The sequence below is a fragment of the Oryctolagus cuniculus genome, chromosome Y (genome assembly GCF_051225735.1).
Source record: "Oryctolagus cuniculus isolate XC-2025 breed Fujian yellow rabbit chromosome Y, ASM5122573v1, whole genome shotgun sequence".
Classification (NCBI taxonomy): domain Eukaryota; kingdom Metazoa; phylum Chordata; class Mammalia; order Lagomorpha; family Leporidae; genus Oryctolagus; species Oryctolagus cuniculus.
In genome coordinates this window covers 23,777,792-23,792,190 of record NC_142889.1, presented here as the reverse complement: position 1 = coordinate 23,792,190, position 14,399 = coordinate 23,777,792, and the positions used below count along the sequence as shown (strand labels likewise).

At 40.6% G+C, this 14,399-nt stretch overlaps 1 pseudogene; it reads right to left on the bottom strand.

Annotated features, from left to right (window-relative positions):
* Positions 1–4,012: 4,012 nt before the first annotated feature.
* On the bottom strand, positions 4,013–5,399 carry LOC149119380 (nuclear receptor subfamily 2 group C member 2 pseudogene; annotated as a pseudogene).
* Positions 5,400–14,399: the final 9,000 nt, after the last annotated feature.

The following is a 14,399-nucleotide window of genomic DNA, read 5'->3' as shown; positions in this document are numbered from 1 at the left end:
GATGGGCACTTGAAGCCTGCACTCCCAGCTCCTCCTGCTATCCCTGCTCATTACCATATCATTATTTTGGAACTAAAAGATTGCTTTTGCTCTATTCCTCCCCACCCTAAAGACAAAGAGTGATTCACCTTTCCAGTGCAACAATTAAATAATAGTATCCCTACACCCTGATATTAGTGGCCAGTCTTCCCCATGGGAATGAAAAATAGTCTTAATATATGCCAGTATTATGTTAATAAGGCTACACAACCTTTCCTTTGTCTATATCCCACAGTTTTCATTATATGGATGATATATTGGTAGGACATCCAGATGAGGATTACTTAGACAAAGCCTTTTGTGACCTTCAGGGCATGCTGCATAAACAGACTGTACATAGCACCAGAAAAAGTATAAAAAGTAGAAACCTTTACAATATTTGGGAACAATAATTACTGACACAGCTATAAGATCTATAAAACCTCATTTGGAGTTAAAGAAAACTTTAAAGTTAAATGAGCTAGAAAAGCCCTAGGACATATTAATTGGTGTAGACCATATTTTTCCATTACTACTGCTCAAATGAGTCCTTTATTTCAATTATTGGAGGAAGATTCCACTTTAATTCAATAGGAATGGATACTCTTCATGCTCAGGAAGTACTTGAATTGATAAAGTTTTGGATAAAATGGAACTACATGGATAAAATCCAAGAAAAGGAAATACAATTACTTATAGTCCCTACCAAAAAACCTTTGGGAATAATAAGCCAAAATTCAGAAGCAGTCATAGAGTATACCCATCATGTACTTCCTAATTTCATCTCTGTGGGGAGCAACTGGGAGCAACTCGGACTAGACTAAGTTACTGGAATTAAGACTTATTCTATGCATCTGCTCTCCCACAATATGGCACTGGGAGAGGAGGAAACAGCTTCTACACAGCTGCCTCCAGTTCAACCAATAAACAGCAGGACCTGCTCCTGATTGGAGGAGAGCAGTGTACTTGGCGTGTGGGTAGCAGAGTTGGGATTGGTGGAAGAGGACTATAAAGGAGGAGAGAGACAACATGCACCAGGAACATCTGAAGGAACACCTGTGCAGCCCCCGAGAGAGCCGGCCGGTGGTGTGCCACTCCCCCGTGGAAGTGGGGAAAGTGGCAGGGGGAACCGCCCTTCCACGGAGGTGGAAGGGACGGCAGCCAACCCAGGAAGAACCAGCAGCAAACCCGGGGAGGGCCGAGCAGACAAAAGAACAGTGCAGGGTCCTGTGTCATTCCTCCACGAAGAGGGGGAGCGACACATCACACCTTATTTAACTATGACTATGACTTAATAAGGAAGGCAGAAAACAGTGTCAAGCTATTGCTGCGGTAGAGTACCATACCCTCACACTACATTTAAATAAACAAGAAGTAGAATATCTACATGAAAATGATCCCATAGGGCAAGCTACTCTACAAAATTTTCTGGGAAAAATAAACTCCCACTACCCATCTAGGAAGATGCTCACTCACCTTACTTGCAAGACCAATGTTATGCCTCAAATGCTGAGTAGACACGCTGTTCCCCAGGCTGATACCCTATATACAAATGGTAGTTCTACAGAGACAGTCACAATGACTTGTTATAAATCAAATCAAAAACTTTCTGTCCACAAGACTTGGCGTAATATTCAGGTTTCAGCACAAACTTTGGAATTAGTGGGTATTCACAATGACTTACAAATGACTTCCCAAGAGATCAATGTCCTTACTGACCCTTTACAATCCTTATAAACTTCCTATATTAAACCAAAGAATATGCCATTGCAACTATTTTTTTACCTCTCTACAATTTTTTTTTTTATCAAACAATAAGCCTTTTTACATCTTCCATATCAGAGTCCACTCTGGAATTCCTGGACAGCTAGCTGAATAAATGAGGCTACAAACTTACTAGGATAAATATCCAATATTTAGAACAAGAAAAACTCAATCATCTGTTGCTACATCAAGATCCAACTATGCTAAATCAACAGTTTCTACACCTTACTACTCAGCTGTGGGGAGCAACTCAGACTAGACTAAGTTACTGGAATTAAGACTTATTCTATGCATCTGCTCTCCCACAATATGGCACTGGGAGAGGAGGAAACAGCTTCTACACAGCTGCCTCCAGTTCAACCAATAAACAGGAGGACCTGCTCCTGATTGGAGGAGAGCAGTGTACTTGGCGTGTGGGTAGCAGAGTTGGGATTGGTGGAAGAGGACTATAAAGGAGGAGAGAGACAACATGCACCAGGAACATCTAAGAGGAACACCTGAGCAGCCCCTGAGAGAGCTGGCCAGCGGTGTGCCGCTCCCCTGCGGAAGTGGGGAAAGTGGCAGGGGGAACCGCCCTTCCACGGAGGTGGAAGGGACCGTACGTAGCCAACCTGGGAAGAACCAGCAGCAAACCCGGGGAGGGCCGAGCAGACGAAAGAACAATGCAGGGTCCTGTGTCGTTCCTCCACGAAGATGGGGAGCGACATAATGGGGCCGTGACTTGGATATGAAGCCTAGGCAGGGTTTAGTGTCGTTCCTCCATGAAGAGGGGGAGCGACACTCGGCAATCAAAATGTATTGTCTTGTCTTGCAACCAATACTGTCCATTCTAGCCATTAGGTCTATAAATGTCTACCAACCCTAGAAGATTAAAAAAAAATGCTGTTTGGCAAATGGATGTTACACATTTTCTGGAACTTGGAAAATTAAAATATGTCCATATAACTATAGATACTTATTCTAATGCCTTAATGGCCTCCACTTTGACAGGAGAAACAGCCACACACATGCAATAAGTTGTTGTATTAAATATTTCTTATTTTTAGGCATTAATTTTCAGATTAAAACAGACAATGGCCCAGTATATTCAGGTCAATGGTTTCAGGACTTCTGCAGGCAGTGAAAAATTCAACATGTCACGGGCATTCCCTATAACAGTATAATTCAAGCTATCATGGAGCACCATCATCAGAGATTAAAGGCACATATATAAAAAAATCACAAGGGGGGAGCCCACTCTCAACATGCATTATTATCTAAAGCCTTACTAACTATTTTTACCTTAAATGACAAACAAGAAGCTCCTATTATGACTCATTGGACCCCATTAGCCTCTTGAAGTCCGTTACCTCAGGTACAGTGGAAGGATCTCTAAACTAATCAATGGTGTGGTCCTAGCCCATTACTAACCTGTGGCAGAGGATATCCTTGTGTCTTTCCAAAAAATGAACCCAGATCACAATGGATCCCTCTCCTACACATCCAATCACACCATACAACAGGGGATGAAGAGGCTACACATCCCCAAGACACTGAGGGAGATCAAAAGTGGGCCAGGACATGGAGAGTGCTGAAAGCACTTGTGGAACAAGCCAATAACTTAGGAAGAAGACAAAGACAGGACATTTCCAAGCCTGAAAATTTATTAATCTTTTAGTGACACCTATGGTTAGCAATGTAAATGTTCAAGGAGTACATCGGGCTTCTGTTCCTTACCCACCTGATATGCATGTGCTAGAATGGTATCAGGCAGCACCATATTGGTGTGTAGATGATACAAAGTTATATCCAGGATCTGCATAATGGGATCATGACCCTAAAACAGAACATAAATCTCCTAAGGGAAGTGACAGAGGGACTTGTTAATTATGTTCAATTGGATTGTGACAAAAATTGGAGAGATATATGTGTGTCACTATAGCATAATGGAATAGCTCAATCTATAATCTGTCCATGATTAATCAGTACATCCCTGGATGGTGGAGTGTTGAAAATACACAAGGGATTGTAAATTTGACAAAATGTAATTATGAATTGGCTAAAATTCATGTGGATGCTATCAATGAATCAGTGTTCACAAATCTGGTTATAACTTTACTAAAGGCTTACATCAGATAAATCTGGGGACTCTTACTTTGTAGGGTGCTACCATAAATGTTCTCTGTATATTTCTTAAAATAATTTGGTGACTACTCTCTAATATTCATAAATCCCTGATGTTCACTGTGTATTATTTACAAAATAAAAAGAGTGGAGGAAATGTTAGGGAACAAGACAGCCACAGTATTGACAGGTTTGAGGCTCTGTGTCTGCACATGGCCAACAGACCCTTGAGGAAGTGAAGAGGGCAGTCCTGCCCAAGTGCCTGAAAGGCTTGGATTGAACTGGCCCAGTGCATGGAGAGGAAGAACAGGAAGGACACAGATTTGCAGATGTACTGCACATTGAGGTGCTTCGGCATCAGGTTTGGCATTGTCAGCTTAAACATGAAGTGTGTGTCTGAAAGGATAGGGCCTTCAACCTCAATGGCAGGTGCTTATTGGTCCCTTATGGTGACATGGAGGCTCCCTCCTCCACTGGCGTCCATCTATTTGATCAGGCTTGGTGGCCAGGAGCTGTCTGTGGTATTAAGTGCTTTAGCTAAGGTATCAAATGCCCTGCAATCTCACTTGCAGACTGGTCCTCTAGCTGGATTTCTGAAGTGTAACCATTGTTCAAGGATTCACTTAGGTTGACAAGGAGGTCGCTACATTTGCCAGTGTGCCTAAGCTCCCTGGCTTGTTTCTGCCTTGGAGTCACTGCCAAGAGAATTGTGCCATCCTAGGCTGCTAGACATTCACAAGCATCCCTGATCCTTCTGTCTTGTGGATATCAGAGGACTTCTCAGGTCCTTCTGGATATAGATTTTCTCAGGTGAAGCAGCACAATTGCTCAGTTTCTCCCACTGCTATCAAAGGACATCTGTTTACTCTGTACAGATTCTATTTTAATGCTCATAGCCAAGCATTTTTTTTCAGCTGGCAAAACTGACAGTGATTACAGTGATGTTTGCTGATGACGAAGTCTTGGTTGCTCTAAAATTTTTTTTGCATGGTCCTTTTAAAGAAACCTTTGCAACCTTCACAACTGACAGCCACATAGTGATGGCCAGAGGCTTTGTCACCACAGATCGTACAGTACTCCACCACCTGGAGCTGCTGTAGGTCCATCCTGCCCAGAAATTGCTCCACAGAAGCAGAACCCATGACAACCTGGATCCTGCCAGGAACCAGGTTGTCTCAGGTGGTGAATATTTCCTGCTTGGTGCTGGAGGTCTCTGGAAAAGCCAGTATCACCACCCCAGTTCCTGCTCCATCTGGACCAGTGAGAATGAACTGATGTTTAGAGGATAGAGAGGCATCCACTGCTGTAACTCTCTGTGTCATCTTTCCTGTCAGCTGGTCCATCACAGTCTGAATGTGCCAAGGAGAGGCTACCAGCAGAGTTGGTGTAATGATCTGAAAGCACAGGGAGAGGCTGGCCATCCCTCAGAGATTCTGGCAGAAAGGTCTTTGTAGGTGGTAATTCAACCACTTGTGGGTCCCCACTTTGTAATGAACCAGCCCCTCCATATTTGTAGCCAAGGTGAAGCAAGATTATTAGAGAACCTCAGGATTTGGCACCAAAGTGGCCTGGAAGCAGGTCTCATGTTGGCGGTGGGCAACCCCCAAAGAGGAGGGCAGGGCACAGTGAGACTGGGCCTCCTGAGTAGGTAGATGGCAAGAGCCTGGGGGCTAAGGGATCCCTGGACCACAGGAGAGAGGAGACACTGAATTGTATGGGGGAGGATCAGAGCTGGGGGTGCCACAGGAGTTGTGGGGAAGGAGGAAACTGTTATTGTTTTTGTCAGTGAAAGGTCAGAGTTCTTGACCCCATTGCTGTAGCCACTGCAGCCTGGGCACTGGGAGGAGGAGCACGAATGTTCTTCCTTTTCTCTGTGACAACCATGACACGCAGTTTTTCTAAAATACATATTTTCCATGATTTCTAATCATATCATCTCAGATTCATTATGCAGATATAGTATGACTTTTTTCCCAATATTAAAACATTCTTTGTGTAGCATGTTAACCTGAATTCATGAGTTAATGGTATTTATTTTTATTAGACAATGAAGTCCTATCCCATTTAATGAGCAATGCTTACTTCAACTTTCCCACATAACAGGAATGTTCTGGGAAGAAACCAAGTCAACATTCCTATTAACATTTCACTGATTTTTTTTAGATATACTTATTTAGCTGAAGGTCAGAGTTACAGGGAGAGATACAGAAAGACCCTGAAAGTGTGGGTTCACTCCTTGCAATGTCCAAGGTGGGTCAGGCCAAAACCAGGAGCTTCATCCATGTCTCCCACATGGGTGGTGGTGACCCACACACTCAGGCCATTTTCTGCTGCTTTTCCAGGCCATTACCATGGAGATGGATTAGAAACAAAGCCACCAGAACATAAACTGGCACCTATATGGGGGGCAGGAATTGCTGGTTGTAGCTTTACCCACTATGGCAAAATGAAGGCCCCTATTTCACTGAATTGCAGGAGACAATGGCCAGCTGTACCCAATGCCACCTCAGCTTACTTTTTAGTCTGGGTTCTCTTAGATTATCCTGGAATATTTCATTTTATCTGCAAAATATCCTTCAAAAGGAAGAAAGTTTTAAAGCTAAATCTTTATAGGTTCCAGGTAAACATGCTTGAGTGGAAGGCAGTGTGTTTGTGCACTATGTGTATCACATATTGTGTTGCTGCAGGGGTGTTTGCTATATAAAGTCCAGGACACCCTAATATTGTGTGGAACATAATTATACTAATATGTATGTTGTTTAACTGAAATTCAAATTCAACTAAATGTTCCATCTTTCTAACTCTGACTACCTTACTCAAAAGACACATAAAAGCCTCTCAAATTAACTAATAAAATGACAAACTGCTATCTATGTTGTATCATTGTGGTTATTTCCTTCTTGCTACCAAGTGTGTGAGGTTGCTTGGCTATCATATAAATTTCTACTCTCAACAACCCTTTAACCAACTTCCCAGGTAATTACACTGATTCTTTTCTAGTCCTATCTTTAGGCTTCACAAAATGCCTCTCATAATTCTAATCTGACTTCTACATTATTTTTAATAGAAAACTTTTATTTAATAAATATAAATTTCAAAAGCACAACTTTTGGATTATAGCAGTTCTTTCCCGCATAATCACCCTCCCACCCACAAACCATCCCATTTCCACTTCCTCTCTCGTCTCATTCTTCATTAAGATTCATTTTTAATTATCTTTATATACAGAAGATCAACTCTATACCAAGTGAAGATTTCAGCAGTTTGCACCCACACAGACACACAAAGTATAAATTACTGTTTGAAGACTAGTTTTACCATTAATTCTCATAGTAAAACACATTAAGGACAGAGTTCCTACATGGGGAGCAAGTGCAGAGTGCCTCCTGTTGTTGATTTAAGAGTGTCAATTGTTGGGCCGGTGCCACGGCTCACTAGGCTAATCCTCTGCCTTGCGGCATTGGCACACGGGGTTCTCGTTCCAGTCAGGGCACCGGATTCTGTCCCGGTTGCCCGTCTTCCAAGGCCAGCTCTCTGCTGTGGCCAGGGAGTGCAGTGGAGGATGGCCCAAGTGCTTGGGCTCTGCACCCCATGGGAGACCAGGATAAGCACCTGGTCTTATGCCACGGCGGCCATTGGAGGGTGAACCAACGGCAAAAGGAAGACCTTTCTCTCTGTCTCTCTCTCACTGTCCACTCTGCCTGTTAAAAAAAAAAAAAAAGAGTTTCAATTGTTAAATTAACTCCTATATTACTGTAGTAACATTCTACTGCACAGAAAAACTTCCTTTGTCAGCTGAGGCTATTAGTAATTCTCAAGCTATGATTCCTAATCAAAGCAGAGGAAGGCAGGATCACTGCTTCCATAACAATGACCACAACTCGACCTTTTCTCAAATGGCCACAGCTCAAGCACCATGACTCTAAGAGTAGGATGCCTTTTGTGAGGGAAGACTAGACTGTTTGTGCTCTTTGACCTAGTAATTTCATTTCAGGAATTTATACTAAGGAAACAAAAAAAAAAAAAAAACCACAAAAACATACGCAGATGATGTTCCTTACAGGTTTACTTGTAATAGCAATAAATCAAAAAATAAATAGAAACAAAAATGGAGGCCAACATTCAAATCTCCATCAGCATAGGATTAGGTATGTCCCAGATGCTGCACCAAACAAGATTAGTTTCCTAATGGGACCTTATCCTACTGTCCAGTCTCAACAAACTATGTGATCTCAAAAAAACACCAAAGACAAAAAAGCTCTCCATGCTTCAAATCCACCAATAGATTCTAATTTTATTTTATTATTTATTCATTTGAAAAAGCAAAAATTGCATTTTAATTAAAAATAAAAATATATTCATTATATATTAATAAATTATGAACAATGGGTATTTCAAAAGTTTGAGGGAAATAGCCGGCACCGTGGCTCAATAGGCTAATCCTCCACCTTGCGGCGCCGGCACACCGGGCTCTAGTCCCGGTCGGGGCGCCGGATTCTGTCCCGGTTGCCCCTCTTCCAGGCCAGCTCTCTGCTATGGCCAGGGAGTGCAGTGGAGGATGGCCCAGGTGCTTGGGCCCTGCACCCCATGGGAGACCAGGAAAAAGCACCTGGATCCTGGCTCCTGACATCGGATCAGCGCGGTGCGCTGGCTGCAGCGGCGGCCATTGGAGGGTGAACCAACGGCAAGGGAAGACCTTTCTCTCTCTGTCTCTCTCTCTCACTGTCCACTCTGCCTATCAAAAAAAAAAAAAAGTTTGAGGGAAATAGAATTCAAAGCTAAATTTATTTTAGTGGAAGAAATTTTGAAATCTATGTATATATGTGCTCTTTAAAAAGTAATAGGACATGTTTATTATAAAAATCTATACATAGATTCAAGTCTTCTTCAACAAAAATAATCTCTTAATTCCATTTTGCATGAACTATTTGAAATATCATTGTCTGCATTGTTCTGAAAGATGTACACATTGTAGAATGACCAAACAGTGAATTAACACATATATCATCTTGCACATTTTTAAGAGGTAGTAGTCCTTAAACCTATTTTTTTCAACAACTTTAGAGAATACAATATATTTTTATTAACCATAGTCACCATGTTTCACATTTTATTCATGTCCCAGCTCAATCATCTTCTATCTTTTGATTATACATGCACATTTTTCTTCCGCTAATTAAGATCTTCAACTTAATTGTCTATTGAACTTAAGTGTTCTTTTCCTAGTTTTCTTAAAGTTACCCTATTATTATGCTTTAATGTTAAATATTAGCAATTAGTTATGTCTTTCAAACTACTATAGCTAAACTAACATTTAACCCTGTACTAGGACCTGTCACATTACAACATTTTATTTTTTTTCTCCAGAGCTCTTTAAAAACATGAACTATTTTTACACAAAGTTTTATTTTGTACTACATTTTTGAAATATGAGGTCAGAGTTTTTGACATTCAGCCCACTCCAGAATGTAGAATGAATTATAGAAAATTCAGATATATGACCTTCATTTTCAATACAAGTTAGCAATTAACAGGCAGCCCCACAAAGCAAAAAACAAACTAAAACAAACAAAATAATCCAGAAAACTGAAAATCAGAGCAATTATATTTGTTATGAAAGAGTGCTTTATAGGCTGATAATGCAGAATTAGTCAGTAGTAAATACGGAAGTGTCTACCTTTGAAGGTCCGGGAAAGTTTACTTGCTTCTCTAAAAGAAAACAGGAGAGACATGGCTCAATGAGGATGTGATACATTTTGAGGGGCTACAGTCCTTTTGTAGACATGGAAAGGGTAGTTGATGGGCTGTGACTACCTGAGCATATAAGTGTAAAGAATGGGTCTCTGATGGTTGAGGTACTAATTCACCAATCAGGATAGATGGACTTCAGGAACAAAAATGGAGACATGCATAGCCTGTGATGGTTGCAGGCACATGTGGGTGGAGACACTGGGAGTCAGACAGGGCATGCACATATAGGGTTTGTAGACATGAAATGTAATAAAGTGGATGCAAATAAACCATTGCTTAGAGATAATTTATAGTCTTAGATGATTATGTTAGAATAAAACACTGAAAAGCAATCATTATAGCTTCCTTGTCAAGAATTTAAAAGAAAATTAGAAGAATATTGAATAAAGGAAAGAAAAAGTAAAAGTAGACATCTATCAAATACCATTAAAAATACCACACATAAAAAAGGATCCAATGATTTTTAAAGAAAAATGTTAATAAAGTTAATAAACCATTAATAAAGGCAATTAGGGAAACACAGGGAAAAGTAACACAAATAACCAATTTCAGTAATATAGAATCATCCTTTTGTAGAGGTTATAGCCCTGGCCTGAAGCACTGGCATCCCATATGGGTGCCAGTTGGAGGCCTGGCTGCTCCTCTTCCCATCGATCTCTCTGCTATGGCCTGGGAAAGCAGTAGAAAATGGGAAATGACCCAAGTTCTTTGACCACTGCACCTGCATGGGAGACCCAGAAGAAGCTCCTGGCTCCTGGCTTCGGATCTGCACAGCTCTGGCCATTGTAGCCATCTGGAGAGTGAACCAGCAGATGGAAAACTTCTCTCTCTCTCTCTCTCCCTCCCTCTCACTCTCTCTCTCTACTTCTCTCTTTAACTTTATCTTTCAAATAAATAAATCTCTAAAAAAATACACCATGTTTTGGAAATTCAATTTCCAAAACACAAGTGTAACATAAAACAATATAGGGTGATCACTGATGCCATAAACAAGAGTGTCAATTTGTTAAGTCAACAACAGGAGTCACTGTGCACTTACTCCTCATGTAGGATCTCTGTCCTTAATGTGCTGTACATTGAGATTTAATGCTATAACTAGTACTCAAACAGTATTTTTCACTTTATGTTTCTGTGTGGGAGCAAACTGTTGAAAGCGTTACTTAATACATGCTAAATTGATCTTTTGTATATAAAAATAATTGAAAATGAATCTTGATGTGAATGGAAGGGGAGAGGGAGTAAGAGGGGGAGGGTTGCAGGTAGGAGGGAAGTTATCGGGGGGGGGTCATTGTAATCCATAAGCTGTACTTTGGAAATTTATATTCATTAAATAAAAGTTTAAAAAAGCCATAAAACAGGAAAGCTCCTAAGTAAGTTGAATCACATTTTGAAAATCCCAAACAACCAACCAAGAAAAAAGTCACACAGTAAAAATTTCAGGTCCAGATTTACAGAATGCTCCAGAGTTTTAAGGTAGAAAAAATCAGATCTACATTTCCCAGACCTACCCAAAGTAAAAATAAGCAGAGAACATTTTAAAATTTCCTTTGCAAAATCAATGTTTCTTTGATGATGAAGCAAGTGGACCAGGCTATGAAATAAAAAATAAGTTTTTTAAAAGTATCCATTCATAAACTGAGCTATAGGTATCCAAAGCAAAGTAATAATGTAATAAATTAAACCACATAAAAAAACATCAATAGCAAGCAAGATATAATAAAAATGAAACAGTCGTTAAAGTTCTCGGACAAGTCATCCAGGTAGGTAAAATTACAGGAAGAAAAACCACATCATCATGTAGGTTACATGTTGTAAAGCATTTAATAAGGTTCAGCATCTAGTAAAAAAATTAAAAACTGCTAGCAGAACATTGAAATAATAAAAGCCAGTGAGTTCATTACTGTGATCAAGATTGAAAGGAACTTACAAAAACAGTGCAACTAGTACAGGATCACTGGATTTTCCCCCTCCTGGGAGTAAACCTAGACCATGATACCTGTACTATCTCTCTTCAGCTTTCTATTGCAGGAGTAGTCAGGGAAATAAAACAGTAAAAAAGAAGCTATAAGGTGCAAAAATCAACTTCTAAGTAACAAAATGTGACTATATTGGATGCTGCTTTAATACAGAGATGAACTATGAAGTCTAAAAACATACAAGGATAAATGAAATTACTGGAAAAATCAATATATAAATAATACATAAAATATATAAAATCCACTGGATTACTAAGTACAGCAAGGAATAGAAAATAATATTAAAGGACAATAGGCAGACTAGAAAAAAGTCTGCAAGAGAAATGGAAAAAAGGATGAAAGTATTCAATATATTTAAGTATTCTTAAAATTAAATTAAAAAATGAATGAAAAGAAAAATTAAAAGAAAAACAAAGGCTCAGAAGGCAATAAACTAACTGACCTGAATGAAGTAGGCTGCTGCAACCCCCAGGCAGGATCCTCTCAGGAACAGGGACCAGGGAGGCAGGAGGGGCCAGCAGGTGGCAGGACCGGGAGGTGAAAACCCCTCCTGCTGCTTGGCAGGTGATGTGAGGACTCTGTCAGAACTAACCCGGGACCGGCCCCTACTTTTCTCCCCTGCGACCCCTGAAGATACGCGTCTGCGCTGTGGAGGGTGCTGATTGGCTCCGTTCTGTATTACGTGTGCTTGCCCTCGGCTACCCAAACTGTCCAATCAGGGGCGCTTGCGTAAACAATGCACAATCACGCGGGATCTTGACGCCACAGTAGTCTTCCGGTTTTGCGGTGGAGCGAGGTCCAGGAGGAGTTTTCACGGATGGGAACCTGAGAAGGTGAGGAGCCTCCGTTTGCTGTTTTCTGATCTTCCTTCACGCAGGACGCCTGGCAGAGGTGAGTGTGCGGGACAGGGAGTGCGCGGAGGGGTAGGGGGGAGTTGGCAGAAGTTGATGTTCTGCCTGGCAGGACTCGCAGGGCTCCGGAGGTTGTCCCCAGGCCTCATGTCACTGCTGGCACCTCACTTCCTTCGCCCCGCGCTGCTCCGCGGTGTAGGCCTGGACTGGCACCTGGGACTCCGGGCTTCCTGTCCCTTCCTCAGAGAGACTTGTCAGCCCGGAGCCATCTCTGGGCAGCTGTGTGGCAGCAGTCGCCCATCTTCCCCGATTGTGCAGTGGGGGTGAGCGGTCCTTTGGGAGAACCCGTGCTGGGGGTGGGAGGGTGCATGCAGGCGAGCAGTTGTCCTCTATGGGGTCCTCGGTTCCCCTTCTCATCCCAGGGCTGACCCTACTCTGACTATGTCAGAGGCAGGGTCTCATTTCGCAAACTCTGACCTCTCAGCATAGCTCTTTCTGGGAGTCTGATATCAGTGTTATAGACTAGGCAAGTTAAAATCAAAGCTGTGTGGTTCAAGGCTTTTGGTCCAGGTTTTAGTGGGGCAGGGGGACACTGTGTTTGATACTTGAATGTCATTTTATCACGCACACATTCCCTTAACAGGCTGTCATCTGTGTTTGAACTTTCAAAATAGAAACTTCGGTTACATTTATGAGTGTTTTAAAAGAGATTTCTGTTCCATGATTACCTTCCCAGTCCCAAAGATAAAGTAAAACTTAGATTCCTAAGTTATTTTTAATTTGTATTTTAACAAGGTAATTTTTCAAGATTATTTGAGTACAATTGACAAAATTGGTTTTTACTGAAGGCGTGCAACCTGATATTTTGATACATTACTGGAATTTCAAAAGTATATGGAAAATTAAGATTATTTTTAAACCTATTTTCACAAAACATTTGGAGTCCCCATGTGCATATATATCATGAAATTATTAGGACAATCCAACTTTCATATCCATCAACTTACATCGTTCTTAAAAGAGTACTTAAGTTTTTAATAAGTTATATCTAATGCTGTATTCATCTCGTTATTGTGTTGTATATTATATCTCAAGGAGTTATTTTATCCCATAATTGTAAATGTGTATTGTTCCAGTAACATCTTTCCATTTCCTCCACTCTCAGGCTCATGGTAACCACCATTCTGTTCTGTCTTTCATTTGACTTTATTATATTCCACATATACATGAGATATGTGGTATTTATCATTCTCTGTGATATTCCAAATAGTGTAATGTCCACATCGGTACTTTTAGATCCAAATTGTGAAAAATGTCAGAATTTGCTTTTCTCCACATCTGATTCAGCATTTGACACTTTTGATTTTATTTTACTTTCTGATAATATCTTTTTAGCCTATGTGAGGTAGTAGGAATTATGGTCTTTATTAGCATTGCTGAGCCATTTTTCATATGATTGCTTGCGTACGTTGATTGGAAAATCTGATCAAATACTTTGTCCATTTTTATTACAGTATTTACTTTTGCAATATGTATGTTCTTTATATTATTACATTACTCTTACTATCATCTGCCAAGATTTTCTCCCATCTATTTCTTTTTTAATTTTTTCTGTTAGTATGCAGAATCTTTCTTCAGTTTTTAAAAATATTTATTTATTTGAAAGGAGAGTTACAGAGACAGAAGCAGAGAGACAGCAAGAGACATCTTCCATTTTCTGGTTCACTCCCCAGATGGCTGCAATGGCCAGAGCTGGGCTGATCTGTACCCACAAGTCAGGAGTTTCTTTTGGGTCTCCCATTTTTCTCTGCTATGCCACAGCTCTAATGACATCTTCAGCTTTGTGTTAAACCTATAAATCTTTTATTTAAGATATAAAAACTTCATGCATTTTGTAAATACAAATTTAGGAACATAGCGATCCTTTCCATCCTGG